The sequence below is a fragment of the Odocoileus virginianus genome, chromosome 26 (assembly GCF_023699985.2).
Source record: "Odocoileus virginianus isolate 20LAN1187 ecotype Illinois chromosome 26, Ovbor_1.2, whole genome shotgun sequence".
NCBI lineage: Eukaryota > Metazoa > Chordata > Mammalia > Artiodactyla > Cervidae > Odocoileus > Odocoileus virginianus.
In genome coordinates, this window is record NC_069699.1 from 20960025 (window position 1) to 20972180 (window position 12156).

The following is a 12156-nucleotide window of genomic DNA, read 5'->3' on the forward strand; positions in this document are numbered from 1 at the left end:
GTGATATTTCACTAGCACACAGACCAAACTCTGAAATTTTCAGATACATGAACCAGTAAATTCCCTTTGAAGGGTGATGAAAATTTTCTAAGGCAGGACTATGGTGATAGTTGCAAAACTTACTATATTTATTAAAACTCATTGAATTTGACACTTAAGATGGATGAATTTTACGGTCTGTTAAGTATACCTCCATAAAATTGTTTAAAAATTCATTATATGCCAGGTTGAGTTGGGTTTCTGTTATCTGCAATCCCAGGAGTCACGACAGATACAGTCTTACTGGCGAGAGGGTGGACGGAGGAGAAATAGTATGTGTATGCTGAGAGATGATGCATCAAATGGTGAAACACCAGAAGGGGTCAGTATGGATACTTATGCTGATTATAACTGTCACTTCCTTATCTACCTCTTCACCAGACTCTACGCTCATGAAATAGAGTCCTTTTTCTCTCTGTGTTCAAAATCTAGAGGAGGGATGACTCAGAGATATTATAAGCATGTTTGTTCCGTGGTGGTGGTGGTGGTGGTGGAGCTGCTGGGGAACTCTTCTTGTGGAGAGACTGAATTCAAGATGACCTTGACTGTATGAGACACAAGAGGAAGTATTTGGGCCTTTTAGTACGTGATCAAATGTTTTTCTGACTTAAAATCAGGGCTTCTCTCATGGCTCAGAGGTAAAGAATCTGCCTGCCAACGCAGGAGACTCAGGTTCAGTCTCTGGTCTGAGAAAAATCCCACATGTCATGCAGCAACTAAGCCTGTGTGCCAGAGCTACTAGTCTGTGCCCTAGAGCCCGGGAGCTATAAGTAACAGGAGGAGCTACCACAATGAGAAGCCTGCACGCTGCAACTAGAGAGTAGCCCCCACTCCACAACTAGAGAAGAGTCTGCACAGCAATGAAGACCCAGCACAGCCAAAAATTAAAATCAATACAATTATTTAAAAATCAACATTTGCAATTAGTGCTACGTTTGTTTTTCAGAACATTCAGATAAAAATTATTTGAGACAAAGAAGTGTGGTCCCGTCAAGTTCATCCTTCCAATTGGACAAATTCCCTGGATAAGTGTTAGAATTTTCACCTTACTTTGGCTTCCTGGGGACAGGGTTCTTTGGAGAGATTATATACCCAATACATTTAGGTTGGCCCTTTCACAATTTTTCTCAGCAGTTCTTTAGCTGTTGAGGAATACATTCCAAAGTATGAAATGATAGATTCAGATATTTATTTTACTTTTGAGGAAGGAAGAGAAAGAAAACATATTGTAATCAACTTCCAAGAAGCTTAAAAAGTGATTTTCTTGTGAGAAAAAAAACACGTACATGCCCACAGATTCTGTACTCAGTTCAGCTGCTGACAAACCATTTTTGGAACTGTTCTTGAGATCTGTGCAGAAAAACAGCAAATGCGATCTCAGCTTATTTGTTCCGGCTGATACCATCTGAGCAGAAGCCCAAAGGCACGGACTTTTGAGATAAGGCAGACTTCCCCAACTGAAAATGGGCATGGTTCAAAGACATAAGATCCACCCCACTCTTAAAAGGGGGCACAACTCCATTTAACTTTTATTCGAAGTTTATTCACTTAACTTTTATTCGAAGTTAAATCTCATCAAAATTGTTGTTATGGTTTATTTATTTATTTATTTATTTATTTATTTATTTTTTTGCTTATCTAACATTTTTATATCACTGAGGGTAAAGCAAAATGTCCTGTTTACTGGGTAAGTATGACCTGCTGTATGTGGACACTGCAGTGCAATTTAAAAAATACTGTAATTATAATTTCAGAACTTCAGAATCTGAATAGGTGCCAGTGTTCTCTCCTTTTTTAATATGGGAAAAGAAAATCCTTTGAAGATCATTTGAAGCTTGGACCAAAATTCCATAGCTGTATTATTAGGATCACTCTGTAGTCTTCAGGATTCAGATACAAGGGAAGCTTCAATTCAACCTTTTAGAGAAGACATTCCAGCTCTCATGATCTCATCAACCAGGAGAATGTTGGTGGCAATCACAGTGCAGGAGTGAAGAAGCTGTTTCTTCAGAGAATAGTTATCCCATATGCCTGCTTCTGCTGCTACCATTGGTTCACCAGTGTTCAAGTCCACACCCACAAGCTGACCGGATTCTGAAAGTTCTGCTTGAACTTTAGTGTTTCCTGAAGGTCAAAACCAGAGTTCTGAGCAAGAACCTTGGGAATAATGAGCAATGCATCAGCAAATGCTTGAACTCCAAGCTGGGCCCTGCCCTTTACACTGGGCTTGTATTTAACCAGAGCTTCTGCCATTGCCACTTCCACTGCGCCAGCACCTGGGACTACACAGCCATCGTCAATAGCATTTTTACCAGCCCTCAAGCCATCTCTTATTGCATCTTTGATTTGAGTAAGTGTGTACTTATTTGGTCCTTTGATCAATAATGTGACAGAGCGAGGATTGTTACATTTCTCAATAAAGGTGAACTTCTCTTCTCCCAATGTATATTCATAGACAAGTCCTGCATGTCCCAAACAATCAGGATTTAGGTCATCAAGAGAATTTAGGGCTATCCCACCACAAGCAAGAGTCAGCCTTTCCATGTTTCTCCTTTTAGCTCTGTGCAGAGCTATTATGCCTTCTTTGGCAAGAGCATCTAAGGAAAAGGGATCAATTCCCTTTTGATTAATAACAACGAATCCTTTATCTGAATCACCACAGACTTTCTTTTTCAGGTCAATTATTTTTTTAACTCTGTCTTCGATGAATTTCCTTTCAGCTTTCACTAATTTCTCTCTCTCCTCTGCACTCTTGTAAAAAAAGCCAGAATTCACTTCTGTTTTTTCATATTCTAATGACACGTTGCACGTGAGGATGTATGCATCTTCTACTCTCTTCTTCATATCAGGATGCCGTGCCCCGTGGTCCAAAACAAGACCTCTGATTAAGCTTGTATCTGTTTCAGATTTATGTTTCATCTCCATGATCTCAACCATGAAGAGATCAATAGGTTCATCTTGCTTTTTAATGGCCAAAATGGAGTCCACGACAGCCTCTGTTAAGACGTCAGCGAGTTCAGCATGAACTTTAGTACGTAGAGATGTTCTGGCCACATCTATAAGTGTTTCCCTGTCCATCTCTTTGCTTACTTTGACTTGTTCCAAAAACTGAAGTGCCTTTTCCTTTGCAGCTTCAAATCCTTCTGTAATTATTCTGGGATGAAGACCTTCAGAAATGTAGAGATCCGCCTGCTTCAGCAGCTCTCCAATGATGAGGACATTGGAAGTAGTACCATCACCAGTTATGTCATCCTGGGCTGTTGCTACTTTGGCTATTAAGGAGGCTGTTGGGTGTTGAATTTGCATTTCATGAAGCAGCACATTTCCATCTTTAGTGAGTTTGATGTCTCCAGCACCAAAAACAAGCATCTTCATGGTGCCCTTAGGCCCCAAGTTGGTCCTCAGCACGTCCTGCAGCCCCCGGGCCGCGCTAATGTTGACCGCCAACGCCGTCTGCGCTCGGGCCACCTCGGCCTTGGGGTTCAGGGTCTTCACAGCCGCCATAGCTGACCCAACAGAGGAAGATAAGGGGACGCGGCGTGACGAAAAGCCCCGAGCCGGTTCAGCCGTCATGGTTTTTTTATAAACTCCTCTGCAGCAGGTAAGCAGAAACAAAATGCCTTTCCTTTCAGACTTAAGACTTTTAGAATGTGTCCATGTACATACATAAAGAAGGCTGAGTGCCAAAGAACTGATGCTCTTTGATTGTGGTGCTGGATAAGGCTCTAGAGAGTCCCTTGGACTGCAAGGAGATCAAACCAGTCAATTCTAAAGGAAATCAACCCTGAATATTCATTGGAAGGACTGATGTTGAAGCTGAAACTCCAATAATTTGACCACCTGGTGGGAAAAGCCGACTCACTGGAAAAGACACTGATGATGGGAAAGACTGAGGCAAGAGAAGGAGGGGGTGCCAAAGGATGAGATAGTTGGATAGCATCACTGACTCAGTGGACATGCATTTGAGCAAACTCCAGGAGACAGTGAAAGACAGGAAATCCTGGCATGCTACAGTCCATGAGTCAGATTTAGACACAACTTAGTGACTGAATGACAACAATGACATACATATAAAGTTGACTGACGTCACTACTCATTTAGTGCCTAATCATGGGCATTTGTACAGTTTCCTTTTCTGAAAAACGTTGGGGTTGGATTTAGTGTTTTCTGGCTTGAGAAGCTCATAGCTGTATTACCAGTCAATATTGCAGAAGATTCAGACACTTAGTGAAAAGAGATTTGGCACATTGAAACAATCTGCCTATGCAGAGAACATAAAATCTTTTATTTTGCATGGTTTAAACTAAATTCAAAATATCACTTGTTTACAGGAAAGCCTTTCAAACACCATGTCCAACTTGGATTTACACCAGCTGTTAATGATAAGAAAATAAAGTTAACTGGAAAATTGCACTTTCCAAATAATGAAGAGCCAACTAAAAAAAATGTTTATATTACCTAGGTTACTTCTTCTTTCCTTTTTCCCCTCGCTCTTTTCTATCTTAACATTCATTCATTGTCTATGCGTTATTACTAATCCTAATAGGTTCTTGGGCAATAAATGTGAATAGGAAATAGTCCCTGCCTTCAAGAAACTCATAGGCTGGTGAAAAATAAATATCTCATCACCATCACCATCCATAAATAACAGTTTAGACAGTGTGGTTTCTTTCTTGAAGGGGATATATATATTTGAAGGATATACTGAGAACATTTGACAGAAGTCCTAAGAGGGAATTGAGAAAGTTCTTTCATGGTGATAAACTGATTTTTCAAGGGCCTGTAGAAATTAAATACATACATGCAAAGCATGGATGTGATAAGAGAACCTCATAGTCAGGCATTAACTCTGAGGCAGAAAGGGAGCTGGATGACTCAGCAACGGACCCGGTCACAAAGCCTATATGTAGCCTCGCAACAAAGGTTTTTTCCTGGGGAGAAGGACTTGAAGCATGAGAGGGATATCATTATATCTGCATTTTTCAAAGATCATGTGAGTGAGTGAGTAAGGAGAATGAATCTGAGTACAAGATGGAAGCCAGCGAAACCAGGCCGAAAGCTCCTGCAAGCGGAGGAGCATACAGGAGCTCCTGTATGCTGCCCAAGAGACAGCCGTTAAGCCTATGTGGTTACTTACAATTAAATTAATTAAATTTAAATTCCAGCTCCTCATTTGCCTTAGCCACCTTGAGAGTGGTCAGTAGATACATGCGGTGAATGGCTGACATATTGGAATAGTGCAGATACAGAAAAACTCTGTCATTACAGAAAATTCTACTGGGCAGTGTTGAACTATACCAGAGATGAAGAGGCTCTAAACTAGGCAGCTGTGGCCAGGATGACCAAAAACAGCATGGGGGGAATATTTCCTAGGAGAATTAAATGAATAATATGAGGTGAATATGAGTTCAAGCGGGGCTTCCCAGGTGGTAAAGAATCTGCCTACCAATGCAGGAGTCACAGGAGATGCGGGTTCAATCCCTGGGCTGGGAAGATCTCCTGAAGGAGGAGATGGCAATCCATTCTAGTATTCTTGCCTGAGAAATCCCATAGACTGAGGAATCTGGTGGGCTAGAGTCCATGGGGTCATGAAAGAGTTGGACAAAACTGAGCAATTGAGCACACACACTTGAGGAGTGTGAATAAAGATTCAGACACTGTTGACTGCGGTGAGACAAAGGATACATGAAGATGTTTTGTATGGCATTGATGACCTGCTGCATTTGGCTTATTAATTATGACCATGCAGGTGGAAGATGATGCTTAAGATAATGCCTTAATCTACAACTACATTTTATAAATATGATGTACTTTAATAGAATCAGTGAACATTGGAATTGGGAGGCACCATTCAGTTTATAGATCAGAAAACACAGGGAGACCTCTGTCTCATTCACTGTGATCTCCTCAGTCCCTACCCTGCCTGATGTGTTGAGAAGCATAAATAAAGTCACTGTGAATGGATGGATTAAGGAGGCCCAGACATGACATGAAGTAGTGTCTAAGGAAGAATAATCACAGTTCCTGAAGTGAGGAACATGGTTAAATTCCCAGCTGTTGTTATGAATCAGATGTTGAATCATAGATAAGTTATAAGTTTTCTAAATCATGGTTTCCTCTTCTATAAATGAAGCATTGGGTCACTGCAAGTATTAAAAAAAAATTACAAAATATTGCTTTGAAAACTATGAAGTCCTTCACTTGCAGAAGATTGTTGTTTATTATCATTATCCAGGTTTATCTAGTTCCTTATTCAAAGTTTGGTTGTGGATCAACAATAACAACACTGTTATATCTGAATGCTTCTAAGTAATGCAGAATCTCAAGTCTGCAGCCTAGATGTTCTATTCAGAATCTTTATTTTAATAAAACTCATAGATATTTTGCATGCTTCTTAAAGTCAGAGAAACAATGAACTACTTATCAGCAGACTTGGCAATTTCAATTCAAGTCTCCCGACTCTTATAAGATGGTGAATGAACAGTCAACACAATTACTAAGCCAATTTGGTGGGAAACGAATCTAATTTGAAGTATGATTTACTCACATTGGATGTTCATAATTGAGGGCCCTAGAAAATCACTAGACAACAGTACAATTTTCTTAGGTAGATGCCATCTCGGTAGTGGCCAAACTTCTCCAGTGAGATTGTTAATTACTTGGAAGAGGACAGGGGAGATGTACTAACTGCTTCTCCCGATGACACGAAGGTAAGGAGGAGAGCTCCCATATTGTTTATCAGTCAGGGTACAATTAGAAGGCAGCAACCACACTGTGCATAGCAGAATTAAACTCCTAAATGATCTCCACCATCTGGAATGCTAGGCTGAAAACAATAATAAATGACATTTAATAGAGACAATTATAAATGTCTCTATGAAGGTTTCATAGTGAACTGAGAACTTCCAGACATTGAAGTTGGATTTAGAAAAGGCAGAGGACCAGAGATCAAATTGTCAAAATCTGCTGGATCATCAAAAAAGCATGAGAGTTCCAGAAAAACATCTACTTCTGCTTTATTGATTACGCCAAAGCCTTTGACTGTGTGGATCACAACAAACTGTGAAAAATTCTTAAAGAGGCGGGAATACCAGACCACCTGACCTGCCTCCTGAGAAATCTGTATACAGGTCAAGAAGCAACAGTTAGAACTGGACATGGAACAACAGACTGGTTCCAAACTGGGAAAGGAGTGCGTCAAGGCTGTATATTGTCACCCTGCTTATTTAACTTGTACAGAGTTAACTTGTACAGAGTACATCATGCAAAACGCAGGGTTGGATGAAGCACAAGCTGGAATTAAGATTGCTGGGAGAAATATCAATAACCTCAGATAAGCAGATGACACCACCCTTACGGCAGAAAGTGAAAAAGACCCAAAGAGCCTCTTGATGAAAGGGAATGAGGATAGTGAAAAATGTTGGCTTAAACTTAACATTCATAAAACTAAGATCATGACATCCGGTCTCATCACTTCATGGCAATTAGATGGGGAAACCATGTGAACAGTGACAGACTTTATCTTCTTGAATTCCAAAATCACACAGATGGTGACTGCAAATTAAAAGATGCTTGCTCACTGGAAGAAAAGCTATGACTAACCTAGACAGCATATTAAAAAGCAGAGACATTACTTTGCTGACAAAGGTCCGTCTAGTCAAAGCTATGGTTTTTCCAATAGTCCTGTATGGACGTGAGAGTTGGACTATAAAGAAAGCTGAGTGCCAAAGGATTGATGCTTTTGAACTGTGGTGTTGGAGAAGACTCTTGAGAGTCCCTTTTACTGCAAGGAGAGCCAACCAGTCCATTCTAAAGGAAATAAGTCTTGAATATTCATGGGGACGACTGAAGCTGAAGCTCCGATTTTGGCCACCTGATGCAAAGAACTGACCTCTTAGAAAAGACCCTGTTGCTGGGAAAGATTGAAGGCAGGAGGAGAAGGGGATGACCAAAGATGAGACAGTTGGATGGCATCACTGACCCAATGGACATGAGTTTGAGCAAGCACTGTAGTTGGTGATGGACAGGGAAGACTGGAGTGCTGCAGTCCATGGGGTCAAAAAGAGTCAGACACAACTAAGTGACTGAACTGAACTGAACTATGAAGGTTCAAAAATATTAAAAATGCAAATATGACATTCTTGTATTCATTAAATATATAGGCAAAAAGAACCTGTGTGTCATGCAATGTACTGGGAAAGCAATGGTGAGTCATGCTGATGAGGTCTCTGCCCTCATGGAACTTAAATTCTTTTGGAGAAGACTATTTATCCTATTGACAGCTATTCTTAAATTCACTAATTTAACAAACACTGCTTGAGCATCCACTGTTAGCCCTGTTCTCTTCTGGGTACTGAATATACAGCAGTAAATAAGACACATGATGTCACTTCTCTCCAGGAGCTGATATTTTAGTGAAAGGAGGGAGATAAGAAATAATAAAGCAAACATAGGAATGCTATTCATTGAATATGTGCCAAGAATAAAATACAGACGTTAAACTGATAGATTTGTGTGTTTCAGGAACAGAAAGACTAGTGGGAAGGAGGAAGGGGGTAAGACATGAGTTTGGTGGCTAAGGCTTGAACCAGGCCATGTAGTAAGAAATTTAGAATTTATTTCTTAAACCAATTTGAAGCTAAATAAGCATACTCACAAATGTAAAAATTATATCATAATAGCTGCTATAATGGAGAAGTACATAGTATTTTAAGAGTTAATGATAAGAGGGATTAAGTCTAAGCAAGTAATGATGCCTTTGAGATCTGAAGCAAGAGTCAGTTAGGCAAAAACAGAAAGCAGGAGAGTGTATTCTACATAGAGGGGAGAGAAATGATCACGGTGTAGATTAGAGAAACAGTGAGAAAATTAATTACTAAATTCCAGGTGACCTAAACTCAGTTACATTTTGTTTTTTGTTTTTTGTGGGTTTTTTTTCCATTTATTTTTATTGGTTGGAGGCTAATTACTTTACAAGTATTGTAGTGGGTTTTGTCATACATTGACACGAATCACCCATGGATTTACATGTATTCCCCATCCCGATCCCCCCTCCCACCTCCCTCACAGTTACATTTTGTAAGAGCTGTTGAATGGTGGTACCTGAGCACCAGTTGCGGTCTGATCAGCACAAAATAGTGGGTCCACCCACCTCCGCATTTCAGTCTGATACAACAGAATAATGAAGCTGCCAAAACTGTGAACATAATTTTGGGTTGCATGGATAGACACACAACATCCAGAAATGCGGAGGTGGGTGGACCCACTATTTTGTGCTGATCAGACCGCAACTGGTGCTAAGGTACCACCATTCAACAGCCCTTACAAAATGTAACTGTGAGGGAGGTGGGAGGGGGGATCGGGATGGGGAATACATGTAAATCCATGGGTGATTCGTGTCAATGTATGACAAAACCCACTACAATACTTGTAAAGTAATTAGCCTCCAACCAATAAAAATAAATGGAAAAAACCCCCACAAAAAACAAAAAACAAAATGTAACTGTGTTTAGGACATTCAATGATACATGGGGGGAAGAGAGATGGAACTCTAAACCTCTTCACAGGAAAATGAAAGAATGGTGCTCACCATTTCTTTGTTGTTACTTAAAGAGCTTCTTGATGGAAGTGAAAGAGGAGAGTGAAAAAGTTGGCTTAAAGCTCAACATTCAGAAAACTAAGATCATGGCATCCGGTCCCATCACTTCATGGCAAATAGATGGAGAAATAGTGGAAACAGTGGCTGACTTTATTTTTCTGGGCTCCAAAATCACCGCAGATGGCGACTGCAGCAATGAAATTAAAAGACGCTTACTCCTTGGAAGGAAAGTTATGACCAACCTAGACAGCAGAGACGTTAAAAAGCAGAGACATTACTTTGCAACAAAGGTCCGTCTAGTCAAGGCTATGGTTTTTCCAGTGGTCATGTATGGATGTAAGAGTTGGACAGTGAAGAAAGCTGAGTGCCAAAGAATTGATGCTTTTGAACCGTGGTGTTGGAGAAGACTCTTGAGAGTCCCTTGCACTGCAAGGAGATCCAACCAGTTCATTCTAAAGGAGATCAGTCCTGGGTGTTCATTGGAAGGACTGATGCTGAAGCTGAAACTCCAATACTTCGGCCATCTGATGCAAAGAGCTGACTCATTGGAAAAGACCCTGATGCTGGGAAAGATTGAGGGCAGGAGGAGAAGGGGATGACAGAGGATGAGATGATTGGATGGTGTCACCGACTCGATGGACAAGGGTTTGGGTGGACTTTGGGAGTTGATGATGGACAGAGAGGCCTGGTGTGCTGCAGCTCATGGGGTTGCAAAGAGTTGGACACGACTGAGCAACTGAACTGAACTGAACTTGACACCTAACATCTGGTCTCGCCTTTTATCATCACCTCCATTTTCTTTTGAGGAAGTGGTACAGTGGTAAAGAATCCACCTGCCAATGAGGGAGATGCAAGAGATGCAGGTTCAATCCCTGGGTCATGAAGATACTCTGGAGGAGGAAATGACAACCCATTCCAGTATTCTTGCTCGGAAAAATCCCATCAACAGAGGAGCCTAATGAGCTACAGTCCATGGGGCCACAAAGATCATACATGGCTGAACACACATACACTTTTCCATTGGATTTGACCTGGTGGGGCTGCAGTCAGGAGCTTTCTCTCCCCCTGTGGTTTGGGACAGATGCTATAATGGTCACACACAGCTACATTCCCCTAGAATAGCAGAGCAAAGAACCTGAAGACGGTTGGGGTTTATTAAACTCAGCCTGATCAAATGACCCCCATAAAGAAACAACTTCTGCATTTCTTGCCCAGACAGCCAACTTGGGCAAACTTAGTTTCAAACCTTCTTCTTCCATGGATTTTCTAAGTCCTTGATATCCTCCCAGTAAAAATTCTTGCTTGCTTGAGTTAGCTAAGTTATTTTTGCTAATTGCAACCAAAGAACACTGACACATTTAGCTGTGGTGAACAAAACACTTGGGTGAACCTGGGGACAGGAGAGCTGCTGTCTTTAAACATTTGGAGGACTGTTCAAGAAAAGGAAGCTTAGATTTCTTCTGCACCATACCAGGGAGCTGGTTTAAAACTCAATGATTAAAAACACTATTTATAAAAAATAAATAAATAAATAAATAAAAACACTATTTATGAATAAATGTTTTAATAAATGAAATTCCCCTAAGGAGTACAATTCTTCATGAAAGGTCACCAGTTTCTATTAGTGAAGGTATTTTCAACAGAAGAGAGTTAAACAAGTTAGGTTTTTCTTACAAGGAATTCAAGAATGAGAAAGAATGGTTGAAATGATTTTTAAGGTCCACAGAGTCACTAATTTTCAGGGTTCAAATGATATCTGTCTTACAACTTATATTTTTCATTGTAATTTTTTGTTATATTTTTTGCCAGCATATTGCTCCCAAGTTTAAATAGACTTTGACAGAAGAAAAAGACAGAGAATTTTTATAGGAAGTACAACTAAAAACAAAAACAAAAATTTCAAGCGTCTAATGGATTGAAAAAGTTAGGGCATGCTTTCTAGACCACCTTCCCTGTATAAAATATTACTCAAAGGTTATCCTGTGCACCTCTGAAACATGACACCAAAGCTAAACCACAGCCTGGTAATTTCATTGTCTCCAATCCACATCTCAGGTATTTGAGAGAGTGAGAATAGCCTTTGCTTTCCCATCTATTATGCAGGGTAGTTGTGAAGGACTGAAAGGATGGCTGGTTTCTAATGATGTGGTTTGGTTCCAAGGTGGCCATGTGACCTTCAGCAGGAACGTGACAATATTTTAGGTAGTAGGCACTGAGACAAATAAAAAAAAATATTTTTATTTTTATGTAAGGTATGCTCTCAATGGTTGTCATTTTTTATAATGAAGATTTTCCTATAGGTGCTGAACTATTCATTGTATTATTAAATACCTCTCCTATGAGGCTCTGTATCAGTTAGTTATCACTGAATAACAAGTAGCACCCACATTCAGTTGATTAAAACACCAAGTTGCTTAAAAAACAATTTCTCATGGGTCTGTGGATCAGCTAAGTGTTAACTGGAGTGGTGGGGTGACTGGGCTACGTGTCTTTTCCTCATCCAGGAGACTGCTTATTTT

General features: G+C 40.3%; 1 protein-coding gene and 1 pseudogene across 13 annotated transcripts in view; both read right to left on the reverse strand.

Moving 5' to 3' along the window:
- CNTN4 (contactin 4) overlaps positions 1-12156 on the reverse strand; it is a 971999-nt gene that overhangs the window by 111709 nt on the left and 848134 nt on the right. The window lies entirely within an intron of this gene.
- On the reverse strand, positions 1810-3587 carry LOC139031231 (T-complex protein 1 subunit zeta pseudogene; annotated as a pseudogene).